At 49.1% G+C, this 14,502-nt stretch overlaps 1 protein-coding gene and 1 pseudogene across 7 annotated transcripts in view; one reads left to right on the forward strand and one right to left on the reverse strand.

The window, feature by feature from the left end:
- The first annotated feature begins 1,882 nt into the window (after positions 1 to 1,882).
- The window catches only part of LOC311527082 (uncharacterized protein C15orf39 homolog), a 33,265-nt gene continuing 20,645 nt past the window's right edge, over positions 1,883 to 14,502 (forward strand). For 4 of the 6 annotated variants that reach the window (XR_014713236.1, XR_014713237.1, XM_084640704.1 and 1 more), the window contains exon 1: positions 1,883 to 2,301. The gene's annotated coding sequence lies outside the window, so the exon portion shown is untranslated. Of the gene's footprint in view, positions 2,302 to 2,926; positions 3,457 to 14,502 lie in introns of those variants that run through there. The other 2 variants (XM_084640705.1, XM_084640706.1) reach the window with 2 other exon arrangements.
- Positions 8,938 to 9,652, reverse strand: LOC311526984 (histone H4 pseudogene; annotated as a pseudogene). Its single transcript has one exon. The product of its transcript is annotated as a histone H4 pseudogene (transcript).

The raw sequence follows: 14,502 nt of genomic DNA on the forward strand, positions 1-14,502 counted from the left end.
ATGGACACTGCCTACAGAAACTCTGCTTGGAGACCTGACCAAACAAGGGAATGGAAATAAACCCTACAGTCACCAAGCACTCCCCCATTCAGCTTCCTTCTCCTGGTATGATGGATGCCATCTTGGCCAGCACCAGGAGGAGGTTGATGAGGAGGTCCTGTGACTTTGTGACGGATGTCGTGTGTGTAGATCAGGAGATGTGGGGAGAAGTGCAGCAAGGATCTCAGTAATAGGTTTTGGAGGAGCCGGAAGAGGGGCTGTAACCTAAAGCATTCTACAAAGACATGCACCAGGATCTACCTCTCATCACAAAAAGGATAGGAGTCAGAGGTCTTCGTGGACTGAGCCAGGCTACATGCCTGTGCTCATAGCCCTGTGGAGGAGCCACCAACAAATATCCCCAGTAGGCTGTGGAACCAGAGTGGAATACAGGCTGGTCCACTAGGTTCCTCACTAGCCGTAAGTAGCAGAACCTGCTGTCAGGGCAGGACATAAGGGCAAGGAAATGGAATGTGTGAAGCATGTGCATGCACAGATATTCTCTGGGTGTGGTTTGGAGGTAAATGGGCTGGATATTGTGCAGCCAGCTCAGATGGTGTGCTGCGGGCCTCATGGGGCATGGGCCTGATGGCATGTTCTGGAGGGTGAGGGGTGGGCAATGAGCATCCTCCTGCAGGACCTGTGTGAGGAAAGCAAGAGAAGCATGAGTCAAGTCTGCCTTTGCCTCCTGGATCACATGATGGGATGCGTGGGGTGGAGAACCTCATGCACTGGCCAAATGCTGCGGGGTCCACCCAGCCCCTCTGAGCGTAGTTCAGAATGTCTCAGTCTGGGGGTGCCAGTCAGGACCAACCTCCGGCACACCAAGGGGGACTCCATCACTTGCACACGTAGATGGGGGGTTGTGTAGCAGAGGTTTGGTATGGAGATCTTCCCCCTTGACAGTTGATATGGACCTGGGTGCTGACACTAGCTTCCAGCTCTTGAGGAGGTCCTGGTGAAGAAGATCTCAGGGGAGGTGTCTCAGGTAGAGATAAAAGAGCTGCTGGTCTCTGAGGTGGCTGAGGAAGGCATGTGCCCGCACACTCCACCTGCACTGCTGAGGAGTCTCTGCAGGGCCTGAAGGTGGAAGGTGTAGACCTGGCTGTGGATGCAGACTAGGCCCTGTCTGCTTTCCCCACAGGGAAGACTCAGGACATCCGCAGAGACCCAGTGTAGCCCATTCCAGAAAAAATTCCTTCTGGAGACGGGCCAGGGAGCATGGGGTGGGCTCGGCTGCTGAACCACTGCCAGAGCACGGGCAGGACCAACTTGTTGAGCACCAGCACCCTCCGCTGAAGGGAAAGACACCAAATCAGCCTCATCCACCACTGCAACCAGTCAGACACCCTGGCCTCTAGATTGATTCAATTCTCCAGCGGGGAGGAACTGGTGGCAGAAGGGTACACAGCCAGATGGAAACCCACCAAGGGCCCCAGCCACCAGCGGGAGGTAGGACGTTTCAGTGCCACCCCACTGATGCTCCACTGAGTTGGCCAGGCTCATGGGCTGCTAATGCCATGGCTTTGCCCTGCTCATCATCCACTCATGCTCTGTAGCTTTGGCTTGAGCCTGGCCAGCTCCTTCAGCGTAGTGGCCCTCACAGTGAGCGGAGGCAAAGTCTCCATGTGGCCGCTTGTGACTGTGAAACCCTTCGCGAGTCTCTTCAATCCCACGCCCAGGCTGGGTCACAATCTCAGCCCATGCAGCCTGCCCTCACCCTGAGTCCCGGCTCACGCCTGCCAGCACTTCGTTCCCTTTCAACTCCTCCCTCTTCCCCACCCTCTCCCTAGGGCCCCCCTTATCCTCCCACCCCCCTTCCCCTTCCTCCCACTGACTAACTTCCTCTTCACATTCACAATGCAGCGGGTTCTCAGCTCTGGCCGGCAGCGGCTCCAAACCCGTTCCTGCGGTGGGGTGTTTTTCTTCCCCTCTTGATCCGGAGCAGCCCGGGAGGAAAAGCCTGTCAGGCTGAATTTACAGCCCTGGATGCCTGCCTGCCCCGATCGCTCTCACGGGGACGGAGTGGGGCTGGGACCAGCGCTCCCTCGCTCGGAGGTGGATGCGGCGTGGCCGGGAGCGCACGGCGGGCTTTGGGAAGAGAGGTACCCAGACGTGGCTGCTGAGCGCCCGGCTTCACCGCCCTGCCCAGCGCAGAGAGCCCCTTCCTCCGCCGGAGCCCCCCGCTGGCTCTGGACCATGCGCCTGGGGAGGGCCAGTTTACCTGCGGGGAGCAGCCGGTCCCGGCACCAGCAGCCACAGGTTAGCCCAGCCGCCCCCCACTCACAGCAGCCAGCCGGCTACGTCAGGACAACGTGCTGGGGGCGAGGCGAGACGGTTCAGTCTCTTGTTTGGCCATCGCTGGCTGTCCCCGTGCTCAGAGGAGAGGGGCACTGCCAGACCGTGGGCTGGGGGGCAGAACAAGTCACTCTGCCAAATTGCTTCGTCTCTCCATTCCCCAGCACCCCCCTTAAAAAGCACCGCGTAGTCTGTCGTGTGAGGCAGGGAGCGGAGAGGAACCGAAAGATCTGTTATTGCATCAGATTACTGGAGGCTGGGGGAATAGAAACCGGAGAGGTGAATGTGGTTCCTCCCTCTGTGTGGGAGACTCAGCATCGGCTGTGCAGAGGCCTGGGTGGGGATCTGAGATGGAGAATTCTTGACCATCCCCCCCCTTTCTTGGGTATTACCAAGGCTTTTAGCTAGTTGTTTAGTCTACTTGGTGGATTTGGGCTAATGCCAAAAATGTGCTTCACAGAATGATTCTATAATGTCTCTTGGCAAGTTCCTTCTTTTTCTTACGGTTTGGAACCATTTGTTTTTAAGAAAACTCTCCATTTTAAAAAATAACCCTCGTCTTTTATTTTAAAAATGCCTTTTCTATCGTTCTGAGGTGCCGCAACATGTGTGCAAGCACAACTTCTGGAGAGGAAGAGTTCGCAAATTAAATTTTTCTGTGTATAGATTCTTCTATAGTCTGTTAAACCTGGTTCACTAGTGGTATTTATTGTTTCTCATTTCCCTTCAGTTTTATCACTCCTTAACAGTGATAAAATGACTGGACTGGAGCCTGGCCTGTGACCATGAGAATAACTTTCAGCAACTGGCAATATAATCTTTTGTAAAAGGGGCTGGTTATAATCCGCCTCTCTGACACAACAGTTATATATTTTATATAGAGTTTTCCCCAAGGTCGTCCCCCCCCCCACTGCACTGAGTTTTTATTAATTCCCACAGATCATCTGTTTCTTGTTGGATGGTTAAGAGCATAATGGTCTTCAGGCTTCAGTTACAGCTTCTTACCCATTTATGGAGAGTTTAGGTTCCTGTGGTTTATGTACAATGTGTATGTTGGGCCAAATGCTGCTTTCAGGGACGTATTCAACTCTCATTTAAATCAACAGGCATTGATGAACAGTAAGTAAGGTTTATTTTTTTTGGTAACTATAGTACTTGCATCAACAAAGGGGCTCAGTGGGCAGAACTTAGGAAATACCATTTGTGTGAATGTGTGTATTGAATAAAGGACATTTGACAATAGTACATCCACACATACATGAACTTTTGGTTAAGTTTCGGTTTCAGCTTTTCTTAATTCTTTAATAGATCATTAGAGCAAGTATAGTTAGACTTAAATAGTTAGTGCTTTGTTGTTTTGTGACTGCCTGTAAGTGGCCACCAGCTCTAAAATGCATATGTCTCGGCTTGTTATATTTTAAATTAAACTGGTACGTTTGAACCAGATCTGTGCATACGGTATTCATTTGCAGGTGTTGTCCTATCTTTATAGCTTATTTGCTACAAGCATTCAGATAATGTTATCTGTTTCTGGAATCAAAGGACGCTTAATTGTTCTCCTGCCTTACTGGACCAGCTCCACATCCAGGCATAGAGCATTCTTCCTTACTTATGGTACTCTTCAAGTGCTCTTAGAAATAATTCTCCTATTTCCAATAAAAATGATGCACTCCCCTGCAGGAAGGGGAGTGAGTGAGTGAGTACACAACTTCATAAACATCAACTTAAAACAAATGAATTTGGTTAAAGGGAAAACTTGGCTTTGCCTCACCATTTGAAAGATCCAATAGTGAAGTGCTTCTTCAGGAGAATAAGCTGTGCAATGTGAGTAAGGGCTTGAACCCTGACATCTTCCATACCTCATCCTGCCACTGACCTCAATGCAGGCTCGAACCCTAAGTCAAAGACTGCTGGAGAGGTTACTGGAAGGCGATTTCCTTTGCAGGGGCACAGGGTCTCTGAGATCATGAAACCAGCATTGCAACTGCGCAGAAACTCTCATAATTGTAGAGAGAATTCCAGTAGCTTTTGGGCAACATTTTTAAAATATTTACACTTTAAGACTTTGACCCTGCCTTTACAGGCTGCTTGTTTCATATGGTGTCAGTTTTGTTTTTACGTGATAGCTGCCACCAGTGTTCTCCAAAATGGTGCCCACTGTCTTATAAAATGTGTATTTGCAGGTTATAAATGGATCCAGGAACTGGCAATAGGATCAAGTGTCTCCCACCTCTTTTGGCTGCCAGTTCAAATCTGGCCTGTGGTGCTAGCTAAAGCTGTTACCATCTAGTCACCAATGTGGGCTGTAGAGAGTTGTGTGAGCTGTCAGTCCAGCACCATTTGCATGCATTAAAAGCAGCTTTTAACAGTGTATTTTCAGTGAGAGGGGCTTCTAACAACAAGGTGCTTTTTGTCTTTTTGAACTAGCAGTGTTGAGCTGAGCAAAATGCTGGCCCAAAGAAGAGCTCTATGGAGCTCAAAGGCTTGCCTCTTTCACCAGCAAAGTTGGTCCAGTAAAAGATATGGCCTCGCCCACCTTGTCTCTCTCAAAAGGGGTACAGATCTTTTGAGGCTGGAGTTCTCCCCCATTTCCCACCCTTTGGCACCTCTTCCTCTATCTTGCCATCCATGCCTCGTCCCTGCCCCGGAATCTTTTGTGGCCTTTCCCATATGCTTGATGGGACCCAACAGCACAGATGGAGCTTCAAAGGAGGCTCTGCAGTAGTTGGCAAAGCTGCTTATAAGGAGTCTAGAAACTGAGGAGGACCTGGCTGGGAGGGACTGAATAAATCTCTTTGAATGGATGGTGAGAGACAAGGAATGAGAATGTAATTCTGATTCACCTAATTCCCTGGCCAACTACTGATACCTTCATGGGAGCTGTACGCTTTAGTGTGAGGGCAGCGGCTTCACGGGGCTGCTACAGGAGCACAAGTGTGGTAGGACTGTAGGACTCCTGCCCTTAGATCTGGACAACTGGCGCGTGAATGGGAGTTTAAAAAGGTGGCTGGAAATCTCTTGGCTTGTTGCTACCTGTCTCTTTTGGATTGGCTGGTAGTTGATGATTACCTCCTCATACCACATGGGGGTAGGAGGAGAGAGGCTGAAATGAGAGACTTACACTTGTTGTTTTTCCTGAGTTGTTGGGCACCTAATCATGTGGAGGAAGGGCAGGGCGGGCTGTATTGTGTGGTGTGGCGGCCGCGTGATGGCTTGGCCCCTGAGGGTGAAATGATCGACACAGTTGTACTTGTTCTGAGTTGTCAAAACAAAAACAAATGTATGAAACCTCCAGAGCAGGCTCTGAGGCTGGGGGTGGCAGCCCCAGTAGACATGTGCTGGATGGTTTCATTTAATTCCTTTCATTGGGGGGAGGCGGTGGGGTGGGAACCTCACCAGCACCCTTTTAAAAACCTCAGAAATGTGCCGGATAAAGCAGATTGTGACCAATCAGTTCTTATAATGAATATGATTTTCTTCACATTTCCCCACTTTAAAAAAAGAGAGCATTTCTTTTCTTCTCAGCCCCCCCCCCCCAGCTTCTGGGAAAAACCCATCTGAAAACAGGAATAAATCTATTTAATCCGCCCACCTTTCCCCCCCCCAGTCATTATCTGTGAGTGGTTTCAAAATCGCTCACAAAGGACTCTGCACGTGCTGAAATTCATTCAGGCATTTCCCTTGCCTCCGCTTCCTACACGGATGGTACGATGAGACAATAGCCTTTGTTTTTGTAGCTTTATCTGTGCCAGGTGCTTATCAGTCTTGTAACTGTTAAGACCACGAGCTTATAAACCTTTCTCATTAAAGTACTTCCGTTGGCTTTGTTGGCACTACTTGTAGGTGTAAGGCAGGATCTGGGCCTAAAGGTATAGTCCCAGTGGAGGCAGCTGAACTGTATACACGGAAAAGACAAAGGGCTTCTCCCCTGTCCCCCCCACCTCAAATAGCTGTGTGTTCATATATTGCTTATTGTGCACGCAAACTGCTTTTAACAACACTTAGCGCTTATTTAGCTTTTTCATCCTGGAGTGCTTTATAAATAATGGAAATGGACAAGTAGCCTGAGCAATAGATTACAAAGTTCAAACACAGATTAAATATCAAATGGGCTGTTTATTTGGGATGTGTTCTTAAATGAAAAATATTTACCCACAATGCTATTCAGAAATCTGGCCTAGTGGCGTGGGATGGCAGGAATGATGTCCTCTTAATGCTCCTCAGGAAGGTGGGGAGGGAGAAACGTCTTGCAGTTCAAGCTTCAAGAATATTGTTTCAAAGTCTCCTCATAATGACAGATTTCAGAGTAGCAGCTGTGTTAGTCTGTATCCGCAAAAAGAAAAGGAGGACTTGTGGCACCTTAGAGGCTAACAAATTTATTTGAGCATAAGCTTTCGTGAGCTAGAGCTTCAGCATCCGATGAAGTGAGCTGTAGCTCACGAAAGCTTATGCTCAAATAAATTTGTTAGTCTCTAAGGAGCCACAAGTCCTCCTGTTCTTTTTCCTCATAATGAGTTAGACACTGTTAGTTCAGTGACTGTTAAGAACTGCTAAATTTGCAACAGCCTTAAAGTAAATGTAACCAAATGAAAATATTTTGATAATTCAGTCTACCAAAAAACCCTGTATGCTGGAACACAAATTCATTAGGAATTGGGGAGAGGAAAACGTCCTTTGTGCATGTCAATTAATAAATTTACTGTTGCAGTAATGTAGTATTTTGCACTTAATTTATTGTGGGGTTAGGGTTTGGTTTTTTTCAGTTAAAGAAATTTGTTGTGCTTAGTCTGATCACTTTAAATATAGTATTTAGCATTAGAATAGTTTAGGTTTTGACATTCATACCTCCATCAAGGAGAACGGGGGAGGGGAGGGGGAGGGGGAAGGGTATGTTTTCCCTTCTGTTAGTTTTCTGCAAGGCTGGGTTAATCCCAGCAGCCAGCCTGTCTTCATTGTGAAGATTACCTATGTGAGTTGGGCCCTGCCTACTAAAATTACCGCCGTGTTGTCAGGATCTTATTGTGCTTCTGGGCTTCTGTGTGGTTTGGAGACGGGGTGATGGTCTTGTGCTCGCTACAAAGTTGAATTGTGTTTGCTGCTTGGTTGTATAATTTTCTTTTTAATTAAAAAAGTTTGGAGTTTCCAAAAAACAGAGTTGTAGGAAAAACCCATAGGAAGGCCCTAAAATCTTAGGATCCACACACTCTCTTCACCTCAATTTTCCAGAAGGTACATCATGACCATGTGAAAATCGGAAAGGAAAGATAAATGGAATCTCTCTACAACCTCAGCTACAGAATTCACTCCTGAGTGGTCACTATAGATGGATTTCAACATAAACTCCTCTCGAAACACATGCCGAAACACCCTCTCTGTCCAGAACTTGGACATTCCAACTGAGTACATTCAGATCAGGGTCTGCATTTTGAAATTTGAGTCTCTTAACCACCACTTGGGCAACAAGGTGGCATCCAATACTCGCAAATTCAGAAAAGCTGCTGTGTCCTGTCAGACCTGCTAATCCATGAAGTAGTGGTTAGGGGACATCACTTGGGTCTAATCCCAGCTCTGCCTAGTAACTCCATTGTGACTTCAGGCCATTCACTTCCTATTTTTCAATGACTTAGTTTCTCCATCAGCACACAAGGTCTGATAACAGGGGTGTTGTGAAGCTGAACTGATGTTTGAAAAGACCTTGCAGACCCTCTGATAAGAGCGGCAACATGTTTATCTAACTGACATCTGACTTTATTAGCGTCTCCTCCCTCAGAGGCAGTAGAAGACTTCCAGGGAATGGGGGTGTGGAAGGTATCATAGGTCATCTGGCAGTCAGGTATTCTTTCGTTGAGGACTTTAGCACTGTAAACAGCCAACATTGTTAAGGTGTATTCTAATTAAAGGAGGTTAAAGGTAAATTGCCAAGGAGCCTCCTGATCACATTATCTCAACCAATCCTCAAGTACTGGCTTCCAGTGAGAGCACCTCTGTAACAGAGGGGAAAGGTGAGGTAAACAAACCTGTCAGAAACAAGAAGGGCGAGGAGACACCCAGGTGACTATGCTGTCAGAGTCACTCCATGTTACTGAACTCGTGAACTACATGAGGGCAGGTGCATGAGTCTTCTTGCCGCATGCCATGTAAATGCCACCTGGCAACCGTAGAGAGTCTCTCCTGCCTGTCCTGCTTCCATGTGCTCAGAGCAGAGACTTGCTCCCAAATACAGTCTCTGTCCCCTTGCCACGTGCTCAGCTGGAAAACTCCAGCTGCCTCTCTCTCCGGTTTCTCACCACCTATGGACCCCTGTAAAGAAAACCCATTGTTCCCTTGGGGGTGGGCCAGCCATATAGCCATTCAAAGTCAGTGGCTCCAAATCGCTCTGTGCTGGCTTCTCAGTGATGGCCCTTCACGAGGTGTCAAGCACCTTTCCTGGCAGTGCCACTGTCTGGAACTCAGTACAGCTGGCTGCCTGGGGCAAGTTTTAGGCATGTGTTTAGCACAGAAAACACAAAAGGAGTTCATAATCTGATACAGATGTGGCCCACTTTCTCGCACTGGGGACTGGCTTTTGAGGATGTTTCAACTTTAAAACCGGATGGAAACTTAGCCCCCGAATCCATAGAGAGTGCGACCCTGGCGTTTCAGAGCATAAACTATGTCCATAGCAGTCACAGTCTTTTGCTTGGCATGTTCGGTGTAAGTGACAGCATCACGGATCACTTTCTCTAAAAACACTTTCAGCACTCCTCAGGTTTCTTCATAGATCAAGCCAGAAATACGCTTTACACCACCACAGCGCGCCAAATGACGAATAGCCGGCTTCGTGATACCCTGAATGTTATCACGGAGCACCTTGCGATGGTGCTTAGCACCCCCCTTTCCCAAGCCCTTACCACCTTTGCCGCGACCAGACATAATGCTACGACCTTGGAACCACCGCTCTCAGAAAACCAGAACTCGGACTAACAATCACCTATTATTTTCCTGAGGAAGCGGGTGCTGCACACAGCTTCCTAGCAAAAGGAAGAAACCGAACCATAAAGCCCATGCTCATGCTGTGGCAGTTCCTGCTGCCTTTGCTATGAGAGAGAGGTTTTATCACCCTCTTTCTTCCTCTTTTCTCCACCTTCCCCCTCACGCCCCACAACTCTTTTAGCTTTTAAATCCTGTGGACTTGTGTCCTGCTCCAGGGTATGTGTGTGTGGGGGGGAATAGTGATCATGTGCAACAGTGGCGTGCGCATCCAACTGCTTCAGAGTGAGGCAATGGGCCAAATGAATTCCTGACTTCAGTCGAGTTACCCCATGGATGAATCTGCCCCCCTGAGATCCCACCACATAGAATCATAGAATATCAGGGTTGGAAGGGAACCCTGAAGGTCATCTAGTCCAACCCCCTGCTCGAAGCAGGACCAATTCCCAGTTAAATCATCCCAGCCAGGGCTTTGTCAAGCCTGACCTTAAAAACCTCTAAGGAAGGAGATTCTACCACCTCCCTAGGTAACGCATTACAGTGTTTCACCATCCTCCTAGTGAAAAAGTTTTTCCTAATATCCAATCTAAACCTCCCACACTGCAACTTGAGACCATTACTCCTCGTTCTGTCATCTGCTACCATTGAGAACAGTCTAGAGCCATCCTCTTTGGAACCCCCTTTCAGGTAGTTGAAAGCAGCTATCAAATCCCCCCTCATTCTTCTCTTCTGCAGGTTCAACTATCCCAGCTCCCTCAGCCTCTCCTCATAAGTCATGTGTTCCAGACCCCTAATCATTTTTGTTGCCCTTTGCTGGACTCTCTCCAATTTATCCACATCCTTCTTGTAGTGTGGGGCCCAAAACTGGACACAGTACTCCAGATGAGGCCTCACCAATGTCGAATAGAGGGGAACGATCACGTCCCTCTATCTGCTCGCTATGCCCCTACTTATACATCCCAAAATGCCATTGGCCTTCTTGGCAACAAGGGCACACTGCTGACTCATATCCAGCTTCTCGTCCACTGTCACCCCTAGGTCCTTTTCCGCAGAACTGCTGCCTAGCCATTCGGTCCCTAGTCTGTAGCGGTGCATTGGATTCTTCCATCCTAAGTGCAGGACCCTGCACTTATCCTTATTGAACCTCATCAGATTTCTTTTGGCCCAATCCTCCAATTTGTCTAGGTCCCTCTGTATCCTATCCCTCCCCTCCAGTGTATCTACCACTCCTCCCAGTTTAGTATCATCCGCAAATTTGCTGAGAGTGCAATCCACACCATCCTCCAGATCATTTATGAAGATATTGAACAAAACCGGCCCCAGGACCGACCCTTGGGGCACTCCACTTGACACCGGCTGCCAACTAGACATGGAGCCATTGATCACTACCCGTTGAGCCCAACAATCTAGCCAGCTTTCTACCCACCTTATAGTGCATTCATCCAGCCCATACTTCCTTAACTTGCTGACAAGAATACTGTGGGAGACCGTGTCAAAAGCTTTGCTAAAGTCAAGAAACAATACATCCACTGCTTTCCCTTCATCCACAGAACCAGTAATCTCATCATAAAAGGCGATTAGATTAGTCAGGCATGACCTTCCCTTGGTGAATCCATGCTGGCTGTTCCTGATCACTTTCCTCTCATGCAAGTGCATCAGGATTGATTCTTTGAGGACCTGCTCCATGATTTTTCCAGGGACTGAGGTGAGGCTGACTGGCCTGTAGTTCCCAGGATCCTCCTTCTTCCCTTTTTTAAAGATTGGCACTACATTAGCCTTTTTCCAGTCATCCGGGACTTCCCCGCGAGTTTTCAAAGATAATGGCCAATGGCTCTGCAATCACAGCCGCCAATTCCTTCAGCACTCTCGGATGCAACTCGTCCGGCCCCATGGACTTGTGCATGTCCAGCTTTTCTAAATAGTCCCTAACCACCTCTATCTCCACAGAGGGCTGGCCATCTCTTCCCCATTTTGTGATGCCCAGCGCAGCAGTCTGGGAGCTGACCTTGTTAGTGAAGACAGAGGCAAAAAAAGCATTGAGTACATTAGCTTTTTCCACATCCTCTGTCACTAGGTTGCCTCCCTCATTCAGTAAGGGGCCCACACTTTCCTTGGCTTGCTTCAAGGGGAGATGGAGAATCTGCTCAGTTTAAAGACCCATATGTCTGACAGGGTGGTGGTATTCCAGTTCTACATGGCTCTAAATAAACCAGTTGTTGTACAGGAAGGCGTTTCATAGACTTTAAGACCAGAAGAGATCATTAGATCATGTTGTCTGACCTCTTATATAACACAGGCCTGAGGATTTCGGCCCGTTGCCCTGTAATTGGGCCCAATACATTGTTTGGCGAAAGCGCATCTTCCTGGAAAGGCATCTAGTCTTCATCTGAAGACATCAAGAGGTGGAGAATCCACTGTTTCCCTTGATACGTTCCAGTGGACGTAAAGGGGGGAACCTTGATTCTCAAACGTGAGGGGAAAAGTTAAATAATTGCAGGGAAAAAAAGGGGGGGGGCTCCCCAATCTCAAGTACAGATGGTGACTTGGGGAAATAGTTTCCCTCCGAAAAAGGAAAAGTTGCTGAAATTAAATAGGGGGAGAAACAAATTGGAGAGGATTTTATATCCATAGTTAACTACCAAACTCTTATTCTCAATATAAATCTTACTTATAATCCCTTTGCTCAGGAAAACAAACTACAGAGTTTTGGGGTGAGAACTGATATATCTTAGAGCAGCAGACTACTTAAAGGGCAAGTAAATCAGTTGACCAGCTGAGTAAGGGAGGAGCTGTCATTCCAGTTTCGGCTAACCAATTCGGGTTCAGAATTTATCTTTGCAGGTTCTGTGTAGGGAAACCACCTTTCCACTTCTAAATCTCCACAGTCAATGTGACTCTGGTGGGGATATTGCAAAGAAACAGCCTTTTCTCTCTTTGATGGAAGAATCCTATGTGGTATTGAAAACTGAATGTTACTCTGGGAGAAGAGGGAAATGCAGTGGAGGGGGAAAATCAGACTCAAAGCTTTTAAATGAAGGTTGGATGTCTTATGAGAAGATTGGCTCTAGTTTGACTATGATCTGTTAGGCTAGATGCAGGGATCACAGGGTGAAATTTCTGTGGCCTGGGTTATGCAAGAGTTCAGATCATAATGGCCCCTTAAAGTGTTTTGCTTTTTTTAATCATGTAAAGTGGGGTTTAAAAAAAATCGCTTGGGCCTCTTTATTAAATCATTAAAAACTTGACCTTTCATGTGGGTTTTGTTTAATCCTTTGCAGGTCATCCTTTTAAATGCTCCATGGGCGTGCCTCCACAGGAAAATTGACCAGAATAACTATTCTTCAGTAGCTCCCTGTGTGGATGCTCTAGTCTGAAGTAAAAGTGACTTTATTTGGAATAAGTATTCCACTCATAAAGCAGACTGTTTGGAATATCATGTCCAGAGGGGGGAGTTATGCCAGAATAGCTATGCTGGTCAATTTCTTCTGTGTAGACAAGACCTTTATTTCATCCCCACTTTCTATTTCCTCCATGTTTCCCTCCCAGTCACATTCTGTGAGCACTAGATCTTGCCAAGAAAAAAACTCAGTCCCAGATAATAAATGGAAAGAAATTCATCAGTATGGTCTTGACCAGGGGTGGGCAAACTTTTTGGGCCGAGGGCCACATCTGGGTGGGGAAATTGTATGCAGGGCCGGGGCAGGGGGTTGGGGTGCGGGAGGGAGTGCAGGGTGTGGGAAGGAATGCGGTGTGCAGGAACGGGCTCAGAGCAAGGGATTGGGGCAGAGGAGGGGTGCGGAGGGGCTCGGGGAAGGGGGTTGGGGTGTAGGAGGGGTGTGGGTGCGGTGGGGGCTCAGGGCAGGGAGTTGGGGTGCAGGCAGGCGGCTTAGGGCAGGAAGTTGAGGTGCACGGTGCAGGCAGGGGGCTCAGGGCAGGGAATTGGGGTGCAGCAGGGGTTCAGGGTGCAGGCAGGGGGCTTAGGGCAGGGAGTTGGGCGGGGTGTAGCAGTAGTGCGGGGTGCAGGCAGGGGGCTTAGGGCAGGGAGTTGGGGAGCAGGAGGGGTTCAGGCTCTGGCCCGGCGCCGCTTACCTAAAGTGGCTCCGGGGTGGCAGCGGCGCACACCAGGGCCAGGGCAGGCTCCCTGCCTGCCTGCCCGCCCTGGCCCCACGCGGCGCTGCTCCTGGAAGTGGCCGGCACCATGTCCCTGCGTGGCCCCTGGCGGTGGGGGGGGGCCACAGGGCTCCACGCGCTGCCCTTGCCACGCCTCCAGGTATCTCCCCCGAAGCTCCCACTGGCTGTGGTTCTCTGTTCCTGGCCCATGGGAGCTGCGGGGGGCATTGCACGGAGCCCTCTGCCCCCCCCGCCCCACCACAGCCGCAGGGACATGGTGCCGGTCACTTCTGAGAGCGGCGCAGGGCCTGCCGCACAACGAGGGGCAATCCCGCAAGCCGGATCCAAAGCCCTGACAGGCCGGATTCAGCCCGCGGGCCGTAGTTTGCTCACCCCTGGTCTTGATATTGAGTGGCATTTCCAGATGTCCTGCAATCATTACTGTGATGGTCCTATAGCTCCCTCTGCTGGAATGATAACCCATCGTAACAACTGAATACATTGAGCCATATGAAAGGCATTAACTGACATTGCTGAACACTAAAACAATAAGTCCACAGTTGTGGGGGGGAGAGTGAGAGAGAGACAGTGTGTGTTGGGGGAGAGTGTGTGTGTCAGCATGCTGTCTCTTTAAGTTGAGAGCCGCCGGAAGCAACCAATCTGAGGCAGAAGCTGATGCATAGACAGCTGATGTCCTCCTCACCCCATCTCAGCAGAGACCGGTACATGACTGGGTGGAGGGGGGACACCCCAACATCAGCCTCCGCCTCACTCCCTGGTTCTGCACAGCAGGAGTCTCTTCCCACCCCTCCCAGCAGCAGCCTGCCCTGCCTGCCTGCCGCTGTGGTCCTAGGGCCAGAGGGAGCAGGATTCTGCGCTAATTTGATTCCCTCAGAGTTCTCCCACAGCCTCCTCTCCCCACAGACCCAGGAGATCTGTCTTCTCCCCTGTAGTTCAGGTAGGAGTGTATTTGCTGCTGGCATCTTCAGCTGGGCAGCAGCTATGTAAGCTCTCCATGTGGAGCAGTTTCAAAACTTCCTGGGGCTTTGAAAGGGGAGGAGCACATGCCTGTGTAGCTGGATTCAA

The sequence above is a fragment of the Lepidochelys olivacea genome (genome assembly GCF_965140295.1).
Source record: "Lepidochelys olivacea isolate rLepOli2 genome assembly, chromosome: 10".
Taxonomy (NCBI): Eukaryota; Metazoa; Chordata; order Testudines; family Cheloniidae; genus Lepidochelys; species Lepidochelys olivacea.